The sequence below is a fragment of the Sturnira hondurensis genome, unplaced genomic scaffold (genome assembly GCF_014824575.4).
Source record: "Sturnira hondurensis isolate 20B ecotype Veracruz unplaced genomic scaffold, ASM1482457v3 Scaffold0001872, whole genome shotgun sequence".
NCBI classification, from domain to species: domain Eukaryota; kingdom Metazoa; phylum Chordata; class Mammalia; order Chiroptera; family Phyllostomidae; genus Sturnira; species Sturnira hondurensis.
In genome coordinates, this window is record NW_028074503.1 from 29988892 (window position 1) to 30008465 (window position 19574).

The following is a 19574-nucleotide window of genomic DNA, read 5'->3' on the forward strand; positions in this document are numbered from 1 at the left end:
CAACTTGAACAGTGGGGGTGAGCTGGGAGCAGGTGTGGAGGCAGAAGCAGAAGCCTGATTGGCGTTAGGTCTCCAGGATCTCCAAACTGGACATGTGAAGGAGATGATGGACAATGAGGATGGACCTGAAGGGAAAGGTCAGGCTTGGGTAAGGGACTGGCCGGGATCACGAGAACTGAGGTGGTTCTTCCAAGTGACAGTGTGCTCAGGACCCTGAGTAAGTGCCCTAAAATGCCCTAAAATCAGGTCAGGAACACAGCCGTTTCTGAAATTAAGGAGCTGTCTGGGAGCTGTAAGTTATCTGTGGTTGAAGACACAGGTCCCTGGGTCTTGGCTGGTGTCTTGAGCAGAGTGGATGCGTGCTATTGAGTTTATGGACTGATGTTTACAGATGCAAGAGACCTTCCCTCTTCTTGATGAGAAAGTCTCCTTTTCAGATGTTTTGATAAAGTCACTTAATTGTGTCAACCTGTGAGGTACGTACACAGCACATCGTCCTTTTCTGTCAGGCATGGGAAGAAAGGGCTAACCCATGATAGGACTTGATGCATGACCTTGTAAGGACACTCAAGACTTTGTGCTTCAATCAGCAAGCCTCGCCTGTGTTATGTAAGGATTTGTGACTGTGTTATGCCATCTTTGTTTTGTTCAATGTATTCCTCCCTCTCCCAGTGTCCTTGTTTCTCTTCTACTGTAGCTGGTTTGAACAAAACAGAGAAACTTGGGTCCCCCTTCCCACCACCATCACCAGCTTTTTGATTCTTCATTTGGTTACTCATTTTTTCCAAATAAGTGACAATACATTCTTGGTGATCTTCATATTGTGGGGTTTTTTTCCTGATGATAAAGGAACTAGACATCAGAAAAGATGAAGCAGAAAAAGAGAGAGTAAATTGTTACTATTTTCCTTCCTTCTGGTCCTTTGCCAACATTTATGTATGCACATGGAAACACATACATATGCATATATAAATAGCTTATATATTTGGGATAAGACTCTAATCTTATTTAGAATGGTGCCTTTTAGCCAATATTTTATGGTGCCCATTTTATGATAACTTGTGTTATTTCTAGAAACATGAGTTTTGAAGGCTGCAGATTATGAGTAAATTCATGATGACTTCTAAAGGAAAAAAATCTCAAGTTGACCTAAGTAATCAACACATCCTACCAAGATTAAAAACAAAAGCAAACAACATACAAATACTGATAAGTTTTTGAGGTACTACTCTGAAGTTCAAATTTTGTGTTAAGATCTTAATTTGAATAAAGTCAACTCAGCACTTTTCTTTTTCCCTTTGGTTATGTCAACATAAAACTTAACTCCCTTTTACATCCTTCCTCTGTCTTCCCTTGGGACATGCTGATCTCACGTGACCCTTTGTGGCATCTCGTTGAAATCCCACCTTACAGGCCGTCCCAATTTTGTCAGTGGGGTCGATACCCACAGGATGGGCATTTAATGGTCAGCAACATGGAATTAAAGAATCACTGTGAATTTCTAGCATGATTTTGAAATTGAATTTAGAAACAATAATCCCCAAGGGATGTAAGTGAGAACGGAAGCAGCTTTTCCTCGGGCTCACTTCTGGCAGAGACCCACCCCCGGTCATTCGCAGGTGTGCCTTCCGAGGCCGCCCTCCCCAGTAAAAACCGCGGGGAATTCCAGGAAAGGCTCCCAGCCCTTCCCTCCCTCTGCCTACCGCACTCGGCCCACATGGTGAAGCTGAAGCGTCTGCCTTCGGACACCTGTAGTACCTTCCTCTTCGTCAAAGGACGAGGCTGTATTGCTTGGAAGACTTTTCCCTTCAGCCTTTACGTAGCCCTCGGCCCTTGACACCCGGGCTCTGTGTGGCCCTCCTTTCCTCTCTGACCAGCTTTCTCTCATGCCTTCTTCCCCAGGACTTACCCCCATTTCCTTATGACATTTGTTTTTATTTTGGTGATCTCATCATGTCTGCTCTTGCCTTGATGGAGATTAAGACTCACAAACTCTAAAAATGTATACATAGAAATAGTAGAATTTTAAAATCGGGCTATGTTACATCTAGTCTTACAGTTCACTATTCTGAGCAGTGGACTGTCGGTGTTTTCCCACGTTTTAAAATACCCCTTGAGGACATGACATGCAGGTATCTGTCATTTATTATCTCTCTGGTTGGTTATTAAAGTTGCTTAAAGTTTCTTACTTTTGGTTCTGTAAGGAACGTCTTGGTTTGTATTGCTCAGCTTTGTCACTGATTGTTCCCCTGGGAAAGATTCCGTGGGTGGGAATTATTAAGTCAAAGGGGGTGGCTGTGCTTAGACCTCTAGATTGTCTATGGACTATCTGTTTCCCTCTCAACGATGCCCTTTTTAAAGGCTGTCTTCGCCTTTACGCTCTTGCAACACATCCCTGCCGGGTTTCCTTGTTTTCGGTTTCTGTGAACTCTAACCCCAGTGACCTTGGAAACTACAGCACATCTGTGTCTGGGGCGCCCCTGGGTCTGTATCCCCCCGGCCTCCCCACCGTCCCTCTGGGCCCTCTGACTTGGGGGGGATGCCGAAGCGACCCGCCTGCTGGGGGCGCTCTGAGTCCGTGGCACCCTCTGCCTCAGCCGTCCCTGCCGCTCAGCTTCCCTGACTCACCCAGCTCTGCTTCCTTTTGCTCTGCAGTTGTCCCGGACTTCGATTTTCTTGACTCAGTCTCGAGTCCCCGTCCCACTCTCAGCCTGCGACCTTGTCTTCTACGTCTCTGGAAGAGCAGAACAAAACAACAGCCCTCAGCTGGGGCAGTACTGTAAACTGCCCTTCCCTCTACCTAGTTCCTGACCCATCTGCCACAGCAACTGACCCCTCTCCAGCTTGCCTGAGAGTGCCTTCTCCAAGGCCACCAGTGACTTCATTCTGCGCAAAGTCCAGTGGTTCTCAACTGGGGCCTCTTTGCCTCCCGGGGATATTTAGCAATGTCTAGAGGTAGTTTTTGGTTCTCACATCTGAGGAGAGCTACTCTCTAGAGGGTGGAGGCCAGGGTCCCTGCTAAACATCCTGCAGTTCTACACAGAACTGCCCCCTTCCCTGCCCCAGCCAAGAACTAGCAGCCCCCCAGGTCAGCAGAGCCTGGGCTAAGAACGTCTGTTTTACACCTCTCTCAGACCTTGGCCGTATGTATTCCATCAGTTATCCAGTGTCTGCGCTCTCGTCTCCTGTCACGACAGCCGCCTTGTGGAACGGTCCTTCTTTTTGGCTGTGTTGGATCTGAGAGGTTTCAGGACACCCTGAACGGTGCAGTTAACGGGGCAGTTGGAGTGGGGAAGGAGCACTGCATCGGGCCGGGTGTCTGTGTCGAACCTACTTGAGCATCTGCTCCGAGATCCTGGTGCTGCTTGGGCTGGGTCCTAACTTCCTCTGGCTTCCGCTCTTCCTGCCGTTGCTAGCTTTTCTCAACTCAGTGTTGAGACGACGTTGGGTTGCATTGTAGTGGAGGCGAGGCAGAAGCTGGTTTCCATGAGTTGGGGAGGAAGATGCAGTTCCTGTGGAAGCGGAGGGACACCATGTGGTCAGGAAGTTTGATTGTTAATGGTGGCGGCAAAAGGGTCGTTGGAAAGGTCACGTGTAGGCTCTTCTTCCAGAATAAGGTTTTTCTATGCATTTTTCAAGGCAGAGCACTGGACATTGTTGGGGGGGTGCATGATAAAATGAAATGTTCGACTGCAGAGGAATGGTTATTAATCACGAATCTGAATTCTTGTCTTTATTTTTATATTAATACTTAGAATGAAATGATCTTTTAATGACCGTAGCAGTTTGCTAGGGCGACCATAACAAAGCGCCACAGATTGACTGGCTTAAAAATCAGCGATTCATTTTCTCACGTTTCAGAGGCTGGAATTCGAGGTGAAAGTGTCTGCAGGGTTGATTTCTTCGGAGGCCGCTCTCCTCGGTTTGCCCGGGGCCGTCTCCTCCCCATCTCGGCCTCCCCCGTCTCCTCCTGTGTTCGGCCCCTGTACCTGTCTGTGTCCGACCCACTTTAACGGCCTCATTTTAACTCAGTTACCTCTTTAAAACCTCTGTCTCCAAGTAAAGCCACACTTGGAAATACTGGGGGTTAGGACCTCAACATAAGAATGTTGAGGGGGCACAGTTGCGCCCCTAAGAGTTGGGTGATATTTCATGTGAAGTCTGGGTGTGTTTTATCTTTTAAGAGAATGCACAAATTATGAAATCACTTATTCAGCCTATTTAGATATATTTTCTGATAGTGTTTTGTGGTTCTTATTTTTTTAACCTCCAACCAATGTGTGAATGTGAAATGACTTAATTTATAGCTTTAGATAATAGTCAAAGAAGATGGAGTTTCTGCCCTTAAATTTAGATTGTTTAGCACTTGCATGTCCTAACCTGCTGACCACTAAAAGCGTGAGGTATTTTTGTTTGGGTCGCATTCCACTGTACATGGTTGTAACTGCCAGCCTGGGAGGAACTGACTGTCTCTGAGGGTGTATTTGGGAATGATGGAGTTTCTGGTAGTAACCCAGTGCCAACTTCTTCCACCAAGACGTCACTGAACCTCCCAGCCACCAGAGGTCACTGGCTCCCCTGGCGGTGTCCGTCATCCCCGCACCTCTGGGAATCCCAGCCTATTGTCCAGCCTGCCCCTGGGAACTCGAAAGTCTAGTTTAGCGTTTCCCAGCTGACTTGCCAGGAACACTTAATGAGCAAGCATGCCACTACCTTGGAGTTCATGTGGAAAGTTAGCTTTTTGCTGTCAGTGGGAACACTTCCTGATTCAGCCACACCTGCCGGGGCTGTAGAGTGGAGCTTGACTCACTTCAGGCGAGATCAAAGAGGCACAGGGTAGTGCCAGTCACAGGCCAGAGGAAGAGCACACATTTAACTTGGCCCTGGGGGAATCAAGGGTGGTCAGTTCCATAAACTGGATGCTGCGCCCCCTCCCCCCACCCCGCCCTGGAGTGGCCCCCTAATCGGGCCTCAGGGCTCCTGATCTATGCCTGAAGACAACCCACATCTGAAAATGGCTCTCACCCTGGAGATGATAAGTTTATAGGGCGCTGCTGTCTCTCGAGTGACATAAGTCCCCCATCAGTTCAGTTTGGTGTTGTAGTTTGCATCTTTGATACCATTGTCAGCCTTCCCCCCCACCCCACCCCCCCAGACTTTAAGCTCTTTCAGGGCCAGCAGGTTGTATTGTCCATCCTGCCTGGTCTGGGGCCTTGAATGCAGGGACTAGAGAGAAGCTAAGTTCCCTGTGACAGGTGAAGGTAAGACCTGAGTGCCTCTCTTCCCGAAAACCTCCATCCAGCTTTAAAGAAGCAAGCAGCCCAGCCCCGAGCTATAGTTACTTATAAAACCATGGGCACTCGGGTGATTGCCTGTCCTGTTAGGTCCCTCCGCCATTTACCTGTGTACCCATCGAGAGCCGTCATTTACAGAAGCGGTGCTGCAGGTTACCACGCTGCTGCAGGTGTGGCCCTTGCAGCTCCGAGCAGAGCCGGGTGGGGTTACTGAACCCCACGGTAGGGGTGGAGCTTGACACAACTCCTTTTCCACCAACGAGCATTTCTTTCTGGCTGTCGTCGAAGTGACTCATCAGTATAAACAGCCAGCCGGGTGCATTCCTTCTGAGTTGTGTTAAAACTTGCCGGTGGACCATCAGAGGGGTGTGCGGGCCTCGTTTCCAAAAAGGAAAGGCAAAGACAGGCTGGGAGCCCGAGGGTCATTTCCCAGCTGTGCCAGGGTAACAGTAGCCCAGTTTGACGCTTCCCCGAGTTCTGTGAGCCTGGAGGACACGCACAGGTAAGAACAAAGATACCACTGTGTGTTTATTATAGGAATGTGTAAAGTGTGGTGTTGACTGGCCTGGAGCTGGCGTTTGGTGTAGTGGTGTTATTCTAGCCCACACCAAGACTTTTCTTGATGAATGGCTTCTTTTTGGTGTCTGTGGCTAGTTGCAATTGACCAGCTTTGCTCTCCTTGTATAAAGACGGGATGAGAGCAAAGAATGAGACTTGAAAAGAATTGGCCTCTGAAGTCTCCTGATTTCTCTACTCTTTGCTTCTCATTTCTCTGTCTGGACTATTTAGAAACATGTACACTTTTTATTCAGAAACTGAAAGCACAATGGACACTTTTGTTTTGTTTTTGAAATCATGGAAAATGTAGACCACTTAAATTCCGGGAATTTCATTCTCTGATTTAGGAATCACGGGTCTGGGAGGAAACAATTGTGTTTTTCTTCCTGTTCTATTTTGGGTCTCTCTCTCTTTTAAAACATGTTTCTTTCCCTTTCACTTTTTAAAAAGATTTTATTTATTTTTAGAGAGAAGGGAAGGGAGGGAGAAAGAGAGGGAGAAAAACATCAATGTGTGAGTTGCCTCTCACTGAGCCCTAGCTGGGGACCTGGCCTGCAACCCAGGCATGTACCCTGACTGGGAATCGAACTGGCAGCCTTTCGGTTCTCAGGCCTGCACTCGATCACGTGAGCCACTCCATCCAGAGCTGGATCTCTCTCTTCTCTGAGTATTTGTGACTTAGAAATCTCACTAGAGAAGAGGGAGACACCAACTATACTTGGCCTCAAATGAATTAACATCCCAGGGTGTGAACTTGTTTGCTTGAACCGTGATTTATGGTTTATATCTGAATTTTTGGTTGGTAGTTGTAGAAATCTTTCTTCCTCTTAGTATTTGGCTTACATGACTTCCTCTAAATGCATGTGTTATTGTTGTTGTTAGTTTGAGAGGACAAAACTTAAAGCTCAGACACAGTCAGCTGAATTTTTCCTTTGGGTTTCGCTGTCATTTCCCCACCCTTGCTACTCATACATACGAATACACTATATGATTAACATGTGATTTTTCTGTTTCTTTACTGTGTAATCTGATGCTGATTCATAGACTGATAGTTCACCGTTTGGTATAATGTCTGTAGGTTGTGAAAGCCTAAAAAAAACTGGAGTGCAGGCCACACCTTTATACTAATGCACCAAGTTTCCATAAAGAAAAAGCATTCCTAATGTTAAATGTGGTTTGAGATTGATGGAATGTAAGGCAATAAAAATGTACCAATGGTGTGCACTAGCAAAGCCTATAGTCAAGTGGGAGTTATTCTTTAATAAGATACTTTATTGCACATTGAGAAGGATATTATTTACATGTGTTTGAGTTAGACTGTGCCAATCAGACAAAGAAAGGGAAACAAGTAACTAAACTAAAAGGGTTCCCTGGCCAGGTAGCTCCTTTGGTTAGAGCATCATACAGATACTCCAAGGTTACAGGTTCAATCCCCAGTCAGGGCACATACAAGGATCAACCAATGAATTCACAAATAAGTAGAACAACAAATGTATTTCTCTCCCCCTCCCTCACTCAATCAAGCAATAAAAAATAAACTATATGGAGAAATTTAAAGAACTTAAGTGGTGTTGCATTTTTGTAAAAGATGTCTATGTGATGAGGACAAAGTGAATTTTAATTTCCCTGGGAATTTAAGTATGAAGGTGAACTTGAGGAGAGATAAACAAAAATACCTTCTATTTAATTAGTTGGGGGAAAAGGAAGGAAATGATTCTCATGGGCATTTTTTTTAATTAAAAGAGTTTTTTTGTGTTGGGGGAGCTGGGTTGTGTGTTGCAACTATATGGTATATTGGTGTATTTAAAACAACACACTTAGGACATTTTCTTGTCACTGTGGAATATAACGGAAAGATATAAGATGAAGGCAGGAACAGGACAGTAAGGGTTTGCTAGTTGGGGAGTCTAGACATTTTATTCTCATGTGCTTTATTTGGAGTGGACGGCGATGGTAGGGTGCCTCTGTGCTTGTACATCGTGCAGGCAGTTAATAACACTGAGGTTTCTGTGGGTAAGACAGCTGTTTGGGGGAGGGAGAGTTGTTTGGGGGTTTTTTTGTACTTCATTTGAAGCAATGTTTACCCCATCAGTGTGTGAACTCCTTAGGGTATTTCCAAGTCAGTGTTCAGGCGAAGTCATTTACATGTCATTTCTTTCACCTTGGCAGAAATCTCTGCCTCCCCTGCGTTCTCTCCTTTGCCATTTGAGTTCACCGCGATTTAGGGTGCTGGCAATGTAGAGGATTTCCCATCCTCTGGGCTGGCTTGAAGCAAGCCTGTTCATCTCTCAGCTTCGAGCCCAGAGGCTCCGGAGGCCATTCACCTTCAGGGAGACGGCAGAAGCGTGTGTTCTCAGGTGTTGGTAGGATGTGTCTCAACTGAGCTGTCAGTGGCTTAGAATTCCACAGAGGGTCACCTGGCACAGCTTCACCTATGGTAAATATTTGTGCTGTTTCCACACTAGGCCTGGTTTTCTGGGTACCCAGGTAGGTGGGTGCGCAGACAGGTAGGCAGCTTCCCCATGTGATCCTGCCCATTGGCCCCAGCTTGTCGGCCGGGCCTGGGTGAGACCACCAGCCCTCCTGAGATCAAAGGGGGCTTTGTTTCTGACTCATCGAAAGGCCAACATCTAGATGTTATAGGAAACCCCACCTGCCCTGTTGTCCCCAAAACTGGATCAGCCAGAAGAATCACGAGATTTTGAACCATGACCGCTACTCTCTCAGCTGAGACATGTGAGCTGTGTATTCATCTTAGAAGTACCGTATTTTGCTGTGTATAGTGCACACCCACATTTTTAGCCCAAACCTCCAAAAAAAGAAATCTTTTGTTTCAAGTTTTTAATTCAGTTTTTATTTGTGTATATTTATATGCTTGGTTTGTTGTATTAAAAGGAATTCGAGCATTGTTTTTAAATATATTATTGTACAGGAATTTTATGTAACAGTTACAAAACACAAGAACAGATACAAGATATTTCAGACACTACCCATGTATAATGTGCACCCTTATTTTTCCCTCCACAACTTGTGCAAAAAAAGTGTGCATTATACACAGCAAAATACGGTAGTTACTGAAAGAGAAGTTAAAATACCAGCTCCTGATTGACATCATCCCTGAAAACAAAGGATTGATTTTCTTCTCTCAGAGAAAGGAATTTTCCGTGGAAACTTTTGGAACTGCACATGAGATCTGTGACATACCATTGCCTCGCAAAGGTAGTTAGCAGTTCACTTCAGACTAAGTGGAAACACAGAAACGATAGTTTCAAGTGGGGCAATGGGGTTTAATAGGACCCATGAAACAGCACCGCTCGGTGACATAAGTGCTCACGCTCGCTTCTCTGACTCACCCGGCCGGCCACAGGTGAGAGGTCACATGCAGTTACAAATCACTTCTGACTCAGGCCAGTGACCGGAAACCCTGTCACAGAGGGCGTCTGGTCATGTATTCTTTTTTTTTTTTTTTAGGATTTTATTTATTTATTTTTAGAGAGAGGGGAAAGGAGGGAGAAAAACTTCATGTGAGAAACTTCAACAGATAGCTTCTCATCTACGCCCCAACTGGGAATCGAACCCGCGACCTTTCGTTGTGCAGGATGATGCCTGACCAGCTGAGCCACCCTGGTCAGGCCTGGCCATGTATGTTTGAGCAGAGGTCATGTGGAGTTGTGGGGCTGTGATCTTCAGGGGCATTAGCCAGTGCAGGGGGTGGAACCTTCAGCCCCATTAACTGGGTCAGTGTGTTTATTTTGGCCAAGATCTGCTGTGCTGAGTAAATGAGACTCAGGTGAGTCTAGTTTTTTTTTTTTTTTGAAAGAAATGGCACGGCAGGCTTTAAGGCATTTTAAATTTATATATATTCTCTCTCTCCATTTCTTTCTTGCCTTGTTGTGTGAGGCTTTTAGGGGCATAACTATTTGTAGGCTCATCAGTGAGTGGTCTGTCTGAAAGGTTTGTTCCTTTTGGATACTCTCCTGTCTGGTGTTAAAAATTCATGTGACAATTTCAACACATGGGCGAGGCAGTTTAAGACACTTGTAATACTTTGTTTATTACTTTAAAGTAACTTGCCTTCTTATTATCCTTTTAGTCCACTAATTACAAATACTTATTAAATATCTTTGTGCTAGACCCTGATGGGGTACCTCTTTTTCCTGTAAGCATGGCAGTTTTCATTAAGCTAAAACTCTCAGAAGTTTGACTGTTCCTTATTTTTTTCACTTGATTGATTAATTTAACTTTCAATATATACTTTAATGGCTCTTCAGCCCTGGGCTGAGTGAGGATGGCAAGCAAAGACAATTAAGACTTGATTTGTAAGATTAATCAGACTGGAAAATAGGTCCCCTGATTTTGTTAGCTGGTTTTAAAAAATTAATGTTCCTCTCGATTCTTTGTTCTTTAATGGGTGGCCATACATCAGAGGTCGATTGGTTTTCCTTGTGTGTGTGTGTGTGTGTGTGTGTGTGTGCAAGCAAGTGGAGCTGTTTTGGAGGAAAATGAAGAATTTAACAGGTAGGAAGATTATGGAAGCTGAGAGGTAGGCGTGTCGGGAGAAGTGGAGAAAGCAAGGATGAGAGGAGGTCGTGGGGGCCCCATCACATCACCTGCGTGGGCCTCAGGTGCTGAGAAATCCTGCCTCATCCCCCCGCAGGGGTGTCTCCATTCAAGTGTGGTTTGGAGCACAACACAGCCCAGAAAGCTTTGATGACAAAGCCAGCATCTTAGCTGAGCAGTAACTGGTTTGGGGATAAGAACCACCTTCGCAGCAATGCGACTCAGCCGTGCAGTTGTGGACAACACAGCCCCCACCCCTCCCCGGCCGGTCAGGGCCCCAGTTTCTCCACCTGCATAATCCTAGGTATGACTCACCTCATAATTAAATTTCCCTTTCGTTGTGATCATACACATCTATATTTTTCTCTACTTTTTTTTAAAGAGTGGGAGGAGAAATGTGGGCAGAAAACAAAATAGAAGGCGATTTGTGTGCCTCTAAACTGAGAGTTACCAGATAGCGTCCAAGTGACCTCCCCACCTTGAGGTGAAACTCATTTATTCAGCAGCTTTGCACGGAGCACCTCTGGGGCTCCTGGGGAGGCTGGAAGGCCACCAGTATAAACAGGAGAGGCCAAGTGCCCCTCAGTGCCCGGTGTGGGCTGCACCGCCCCACCTGCAGGGAGCATCAGCCTGGTGGGGAAGACCAGCAATAACCAAGTGAGCAGACACTGTCCTTGGTGGTAGTGTGAGGGGCTGTAAAGGGTGTCCATCGGGAGACAGGAAGGGCAGTCATGTGGGTGGGCACGTGTTTTTCCCTCTGCACAGTGGCCCCTAACGTTTCCCAGAATGCCCATGTTTGCTGAACATGGAAGCTGTGGCCAACACTAGGATAGTGGTTAGAAAACTTGCTTTACAAAAATCCTTTGTAATAACATCCTTCCCATAGAAAACTGTAAATTATTGTGCCTAGAAGGGTAAATGATCATTGATCCCAGAGGAAAATGAAGTGATATATCCTGGAAGAAAATATTTTCACTCATCAAACAAGTTTCCGTATCATCTTATCTAGACAGTATTGGGAACTAAGAACCTCATCAGTGGGGCGGCCCCTCGTGAATGAATGGTTCTGCCCTGTCAGAGGTGTGGCAGCCAAGATTGAGACATGGTCAGACTTGAACCATGGACATGACACAAGGCGTGTCATTTGCCGAATGGAGCCATATTCAGTTATGTGACCTCCAATATTTGACCTCCCATTTGTCTTTTTTTTTTCAAGTCAAGATGTATCACAGCCTATGGAACCCCAGCTTGTAAATTGTTACTGTTTTACAACTCTCAGATAAATATTGGGTGGTGGGGAAGGGTGGAGAAGGAGAACACACGCAAACGGGGCATTTCTGAGAGACAGTCCCTACAGACTTGGACCTTTCTGACCCTGCATCGCTGAGAAGGAGGCGATGTGCTCTGAGTTTCTCAGCTCGCTGAGGCCCCTCGAGGCCGAGCGTTCCTAGGAGCAGGGGAAGCCCTGGAGGAATCGTGGTCTAATGTCACCAGGAAGGACAGCAGCAGCTCACCAGATGCTAACCTGAAGAGTATGGAGGTGCCCCCCCTTAGATGAGGTTAGCTGACAGAGATGGTGACATCCGATAATTCTCAGGTGCGGGGTGCGGGGGCAGAACCAGAAGACACGCCTGCTCGAGGCTCACTGCACGTGGGATGCTTGCCCTCAGTTTCCTTGCTGCCTCACTCAAAGCCACCATAAAGGAAAAACAACGCTGGTCTTTGTCAAACGTGCAGCTGTTATATTCTTGGGAGGGGTCGTCCCCCACCCCTTTCACTTCCGTCTAGCTGTCCAACCTCGCTGGTTCAGAAAGGTCCCTGGACCAACCTGTTAGTAAAAGTGCCCCTGGCCCCTCGGTTCAGTGCCCCACATTGGTCCTCTCTGCCCGTGGTGGGTTTTTCCTATTCAGTTTGTCGTGTTCTAACCCCGGTGCTGATTGATTCTGTGTTGCTTACTACCTCTGTCCCCTTGTTAACAAGTGTCAGTTCGACAGGGTGTGGGGGTTTTCAGTGTGTCCTTCCCTGTTGTACCTCAGGTGCCCAGACCAGTGCCTGAGATGCAGTTGGTGCATATTAGTTGCACGAAGCAGCAGAAAAGGAGACCAGACCCACCCAGGCCTCGGAGGGTCTGCGACGGAGCCTCCTGGCGGCCTGCGGCCCTGACGTGGCTCTGGTGGAGGCTGGGGTTTCTCTCAGGTGTGAGTGCTTTTCAGGGAGCGGGGTGTAGGTTCCCTGGTCTCGCCTTTGGGCCTGAGCAGGATGGAGTGGGCTGGGTGGCTCTCGGCACTTGGAGACGAGAGTGGCACTGACGGCCTTTCTTACATACTTTTCCTGAGGTTGAAGTTGAGCTTCTGTGACACAGGGAGCCCTGTCCTGGGGAAGTGGCTCTGGGGAGCTCCCTTCGAGCTGGTCGTCCGCCTCGCCCACGTGTGGCCCAGTGTGGGTTTCTCCTCCCTAATTGCCACTCTGGTTTTCAGCAGTCGACACACCGCGGTGACACGTCCTCTGTGGTTGGACTCAGCCTTAATCCTTTACTAATTTTCTCTTGTTCGGACGCCCCTGGAGCAGGTTGTCCTTCACTTTCCACGTCTGCTCCGGTGCTATTGGCTCTCTTTGTTTCAGTCCTGACGTGAGAAAAATAACCAAGAAATCACAAGGGAGGCTGCTTGGTTTCCATCCAGTTTCCTCCTGGATTAGCACTGCTGTGCTTTAAAAGGCGAGAGCTGGCCATGGCTCAGCACATCTGTCCTGTGGTAGGGACAGTGGTCTTTGCCAGTATTGGTCTGCTGCAGAGACTGACCCCGGCCACCGCCCCCCGGGCCTGACCTGCCCTTGCCCCATCAGGATACTCTGCCAAGCAGTCACTTGTTGCAGACCTACTGGGTGACTGGAATGTCATACAGATCACCAAGGCATGGCTCTGTTGGCAAGAACCTTCCTGATTAGTAGCAGAAATGGACACCAAAGTAAATAGTCACCATACTGATAGACTGCTGCCAACAGGAGTGGGGGTGGGGGATTGGGAAGTCTTCTCAGAGACAGTTGCGTTGGCTTTGAAGGTCATGTGCAGGCAAGGTGGGGGCAGGGCATCTCCAGCAGAGGAAAAAGGATGGCGTGCTCAGAGAACTGAAAGTCCCCTTTGGCTAAATGTGGAAGGAAACATTGGAGGGGGCAGGTGGGGGCCAGGGCCAGGCAGGCTGTGCGTGTCACAACAATGCGGACTGGATCTGTGAGCCTGTGAGAACCAACTCAGAGTGGGTGATACCAACTCAGAGTGGGTGATTCCCAGGAGTCCGCCTTGGGTGGACCCCCACCCCCCTTGGTAGGGTTCATACTTGGCTGCATTAACAAGATGTGGAACAGAGGAGGTTGGAGCTTGCAGCAAAATTAGCCCATTGGGGTGTAATCACTAAGATCGGGGTGTCCAAAGGTTCTTTAATTTGCTTGCCTGGGGCTCAAGCCCAAGGCCCACAAGATAATAGACTATTGAATATATAGGGCATAAATCTAATGGGCAACTGATGAGTGGAATTGACTGAAATGCGCTGTGGTCCCCACACTTCTTGCGTTTAGATTGTGGGTGCCTGAGTCAAATTTATGTTCGGGTATAAAGAGGCACACTGCAGGCAGGCGAGCTCTCTGAACATTCATTGCTGAGGTTGCAGACTGCTTTTTCAGGACGGTTGCTGAATGTTATCCCTGCACAGTGGGGACGTGCACTTGCATGTTCACCTTGCTTGGAGGTAGCCTAAAACCGTTACCCCCTCATGACCCAGTGAAGAGCGCGAGAGAGAGATCCTGTCTCCCTTTGTGGTGCCACCTGCGACACCCACAAGTGGCATTTTTTGTGGCATGTAATTGTGATTGCTGTTTAACAGTGTCTCCGTCCATGTCGGCTGCACAAAAACTTGTGGTTCACTACAGTGAGCGTTGTCTTAATCATCTGCTTGTCTTAAGGGCTGTTTGGTGTGTGAAAATTCCCATCTATATGGAGGCTCAGGCACCTTTTTTTTTTTTTAAGATTTTTATTTATTTATTTATCTTCAGAGGGGAAGGAGAGAGGGAGAGAAACATCAATGTACGGTTGCCTTTTGTGCGTCCCCTGCTGGTAGTTAGCCTGTAAGGAACCGGCCTGCAACCCAGGCATGTGCCCTGACTGGGAATCGAACCGAGATCGTCTGGTTCGCAGGCCCGCGCTCAATCCACTGAGCTACGCCAGCCAGGGCGCTCATGCACCTTTTATATTGAAAGGAAGCCTTTCCAGGGTTGAGGGGAATATCCATAGCACTCTACGAACGCGTGGAAAGTAACACTGAGAATTTAGGCATTTGGAATAAAAATGTATAATGGTGCACAATAAGTTAGTGACCCATTAATTATTATGAATCCCCTTTCCAGTTTATAAGGGGCTATCAACAGTCAGGGTTTCCGAAATTAAGTGTTTTGTTATTTTCTTTCTCAAATGTTTTGTTAAGTTAGTCCTCAAATGTTAATATTTCCTGTGTCCTTTTGATTTGAACATTATGTTTCTCACACGAGAGTGCGTCATTTCCACAGGTCGATTGTGAAAAGCTTGCTTTTAGTTAATCGAAAGTGGCTCATGGTGTTTTCAGCCTCAGGTAATATTGTTGCTGAAAGGGGTTCCCTGTGCAACCCCAAGTTTTGTTTTCTTTGAATTTATTTGAGCTTATACCTCAGGACACTCTGGGGCATGACCCTATATAGGCTCCCACATGGTAGAAAGGCCAGGAGAGTGAAACAAGTGTAAGAAAATATAATTAATGTGGAAAATACATTCTGCATCTACTCAAGCATTACCAGGTAGGAGGTAAGACTGAGACTTCTGTATTTTCACAAATTGGGACTGACAATACTTTCAAATGTTTGACCCTGGCAAGAGGTCGCCCTATCACAGTGATGGGTAGGAAGTCAAGAAATATTTATTGAAGACTCATCCTGTGCAGGGTTCTGTGGAAAATGGCGGTTAGGGACTCGCAGCTGCTTTAAGAGAATTAAGATCTGCACGCTTGAAAGAAAGGGCGAATGGTGCAGAAAGACACAGGAGCCAGCGGCAGAGGAGCGGAGTAAACAGCCGTGACCGTAGGAATGCGGCGTGGGAGAGGCTGGGGATTGCAGGTGGTGTGTTTGGGGCACAGGAGTAGGACACTGCCCTGGAGCCTAGAAGGGTCTAGGGTTTCACAATCCGAGGCGGGAAACAAAGAACCACCCCTAAGTGAGGACGCACCAAGGCTAAGTGGGCTGAACACTTTGAACCTGTCCCATGGCCACTCGTCCCTCGGTCGTCACTCCATCTTCCCATGTGCACATCTCTCCCGGTGTCCAAACCTCCCCTGCGTCCTGATAAGGACGCAGCCATGGCGGACGGGGCCTATTGTAATGGCCCCACTTTAACCTGTGTGCCTCTGTATTCGGTCGCATTCTGAGATACTAGGGCCTGGGGCTTCAGTCTGTCTCCTTTGGAGGGATGTTTAGTCCGTATCACAGGGAGCGATTCCGGGTGCGCTGCTTTGCTTTCCCTCTGGGTTCGGGGCGGTGCTGTGTCCGAGACCTGCATCTTGTGGTTCTCCCTCCCTGACAGCCGCATCACTGAAATCGGTGTCACCCTTCAGGCGGTAGAAGTGGTCACGTGTCATGTTGGAACCACACCTGAGGGAGGAGTCCCTTTCCCTTAGACAATCTTGACCATGAGAAGACAGATTCTTGCGGTGAGAACTGAACTGGGCCTGGGGTTAGCTCTTGAGGTACCTCTGGCACGACTGCCATTCCCACCCCTGAGAAGTCTAGAATGTTCCGACGCGTGCCAAAGGGAGGATTAGGCAGAAAGTGCTCAGTGCAGTTCCTGGCACGTAGTACACACTCCAGGGAAGAGAGGTTGACGTCGTTCTTTTCTCCGCCACAGCCCCCGTCTGCCCCCCGAACATCGGCCCGTGCCGCCCATGCTCAGCGCAGTTGTGTAACCCTCTGCTAGACCTCTGTCCCTGAGCACCCCGTGTTCGGCAGCCTCAGCAGGGCCCATCTCTGCAATGTTGGGGGGCACTCATCACCTCCGTGAGCCATCTTTAGTCCTCGCATCCTGGCGTAGGCAGCGACGGCCAAGGTGACATGCCTGTTGTACTGCAGGAACTGACGGCTCTTTCCGAGTTCATTAAACACACCTTCTTCTCCCTATCTAGTTAATAAGGCTGAATTCCCTGAGTAGTTCCCTACCTTAGAGTTTGTCCTGTTTCCTAGTTCAGCACAGGTCAGTGTTGACTTCACTTTGGTGTCAAGTTCAAAGTCCCTCTGGTTGACCAGTGGTATTTCTTTTCAATCATAAGGGCACAGGTGGGATTGGCCAGGAATGGACTTGGTGTTACAGGAGAGTGCCGACCTCGGAAGCCATTCTGTGTCTGAGCACCTGTTTTTTAGGCAATGAAGAAGGTACCTTTGAATTTCTGTTTTGTGAAGTTCGAGTTGGGTTGACTTTTCAAACCACAAGGGGCGTGGCTAGGTGAGCAGGTGGTCAGCATCCTGCCAGAGTCGGGCCAGGACAGAGCAGCTGGCTGAGGTGACCACATCTCAGAACTTACCCCCTCGCCTTGTCTCCTTTAGAACTGAATTCCCAACAGGTCCTTATTAGGACAGGCCACTTGTAATCTTACTCTCACGAGACAATAGCACTTTCTCAAACAGGCAAGGACTGACTTGCCTTTACTCTCTGCCTTCCCCTTACCTGAAATAAACAGAGTGGTACTGACAGGCGAGGCAGAATCACAGGTAGGCCTTGGAGATCGGCCTTGCTGTGACCCAGTAAGCATGGGTAGTGTCCAGCGGCCATGGTAAGCGCACCGGGCAAGGCAAAGCCCTTGGCATCCGGTAGAGATGAAGCTGTACTCCTGCCCCCGAGGAGTGACTGGACAGTGGGGACAGAAACACTGAATTGCGTGAGCTCATTGTGCTGGATCCTGGAAAACCAGAAGGGAAGAGGGAGTCTCCATGGTCCCCAAAGGGAGGTGCCCAGATGAACAAACCATTGCAAAGGCAGATGATTGGCTCCTGCCTCAGGTCCGAATGGTTGGGGCTCAGCAGTCTGTGTTGTAACCTGGAGGGCCCCCCCACAGTCTGAGAATCTGTGCCCTACAAACTCCCAAGCCCCAGGCCTTCCTCCCGTGCCCTGGCCATGGCGGCGATGCCTTGTGGGAGACCTAGCATGTCTACACCTGCTCCAGAGTTACCTGCTCTTCTCACTGCTCAGGCAACGCAGAGGGCATGCGTAGGTGTTCCAGATTGTTCTAGTTCACCATTACCATCAGCATGTAGGCACTGCCAAGACAGAGCAAGCGTGCAGCCCTCAGTGGGTATCTGTCTGGAGAAAGGTGAGGAGTAGGCTGTTCCAAGGAGGGGCCATCCTGAGAGAAGGTCGGGGCGCAGATGGGGAATACTAGAAAGTGTCTGTGATCAGCTCAGCAACTTCGTAACTGTGCACGGGATTAGTATTCTCTGTGACACTGGACCGCCTCTGTGGGGATTTTGCATCCGCCCAGCCTCGAGTGCCTTCTCTGGAAAGTTAACAGATGTGGCAAATGTTCTTTCCGCTTCTGCTGGAGTAGAAAGTAGCACTTAAATAATAGAGTTGGTCTGTATGATTTTCAAAGAACTTCTTTGGGGATGATTTCACCTTTAGGTCCTAGCATCATTTAGGATCCAAAGGGCAGGTAAGACTCAAGCCTCTGGTCAGCAGGGGCCGAAGGAAAATATCGGGAGAGGACAGGGCTCCCTCCTCAGGTGGTTAAGTGGCAGAGCTGAATCCATTGCATCCTGACTTGCTAGCCACTTACACATCTCTTGTTAACATGTGTGCCCTGCCTGTAAGATTTCTGCCTGTACTGCCTCTCGGGATTCCTGTCTACTTTACTGCCCTTGGTGCGAAACAATTTGCAGAAACATTTACCAGCTGGTGATAACCTCTGTAGGCCAGAATTAGTGCTGTGGGGCATTTGGTAAGTGCATACACAAGTATCTTAGAGACGAGCTGCTCCCTGCAGCTATGGCCCAAGGTTGGGACCCCCAAGGGACCATCTACAGCTGGCAGGGGGGCAAGGAGAGTTGCTCCTGATTACAGAGCTCAAGTCCTGAGTGACTGGGAAGGCTTTAGCTTAAGAGTAAATACTCGTTGCTCCAAACAGCAAAATTCTAACTGAAGTGTCCAAAAGCATGTTTTTTAGCAGCTTTCCTGAAAAAGGCCGGAGCTGAAATGTTTAGTGCCTCTTTTACCTGCTGAGAACCAACATAAGAGTGCATTTGTGCGTAAACTGACGGTTGCTTTGTCGTATTTGTCGAAAGGTCATACAAATTTGAGAGTGAGTGCCTGATTGCCAGTATTGGTGACAAGTGATACGTATTTCAAAGTATACTTTGTGCATTTTGTATTTCAAAGTGTATGTATATGTATGTCAAAGTGTACTTCAGGTTTTTCAGTACATTTCAAGGGCTGGAATGTCTATGCATATTCTTTCACAAATCTTCAGTTGTCATCTATTTAAGGCAACTTTCTGGGTAGAGAAAAACACTCAAAGCCTTTTTGAGTTGGGTATTGAAGTGTAGCCCTGAAATTACAGGGTTCTGTGACCAATTGAAGAGCACATTGTAGTTGAAGCATACGTGTAACTGTTACTGATATTTTTATAATTTTTTGTATTTATAAAAGCAGTACTTGCTCCACAGTAGAAAATTTGGAAAAAAATAACCACATAGAAGAAAATAAACGTAGTTTATCAACTTATCACCCAGAAAGAACCATTAACTTTAGCTGTGTTTTTCTCAATTACTTTCATACAGAATTAGTGACACTTTTAGACCCTGCTTATTCCTCAGTGTTATGCCATGATTATTTTTCCCACTTGAAAAATACTCTTTGAACACATTATTTTAATTGTTTGTGATATTAAAGCATTAGATAGCCCATGATTAGACCTTCTAGACCTTCTAGATTAATTTATTTGATTAATTAAATAGGTTAAATCACTTCTCTGCAGGTCTAGATGTTTGCTCCTAACTTTTCCTCAACTATGATGCTGTAATGAACATCTCTTGCAGATAAATATTTGCTTACATCTCTCTGATTATGTCTTTGGGATTAATTCTTAGAAGTAGATTTGTTAT

At 47.4% G+C, this 19574-nt stretch overlaps 1 protein-coding gene across 4 annotated transcripts in view; it reads left to right on the plus strand.

Annotated features, from left to right (window-relative positions):
- NEDD4L (NEDD4 like E3 ubiquitin protein ligase) overlaps positions 1 to 19574 on the plus strand; it is a 289828-nt gene that overhangs the window by 130668 nt on the left and 139586 nt on the right. The window contains exon 1 of one of the 4 annotated variants that reach the window (XM_037035006.1): positions 5644 to 5796. The exons of the other annotated variants lie outside the window; for them this stretch is intronic. The gene's annotated coding sequence lies outside the window, so the exon portion shown is untranslated. Of the gene's footprint in view, positions 1 to 5643; positions 5797 to 19574 lie in introns of those variants that run through there. 4 annotated transcript variants of the gene reach the window in all.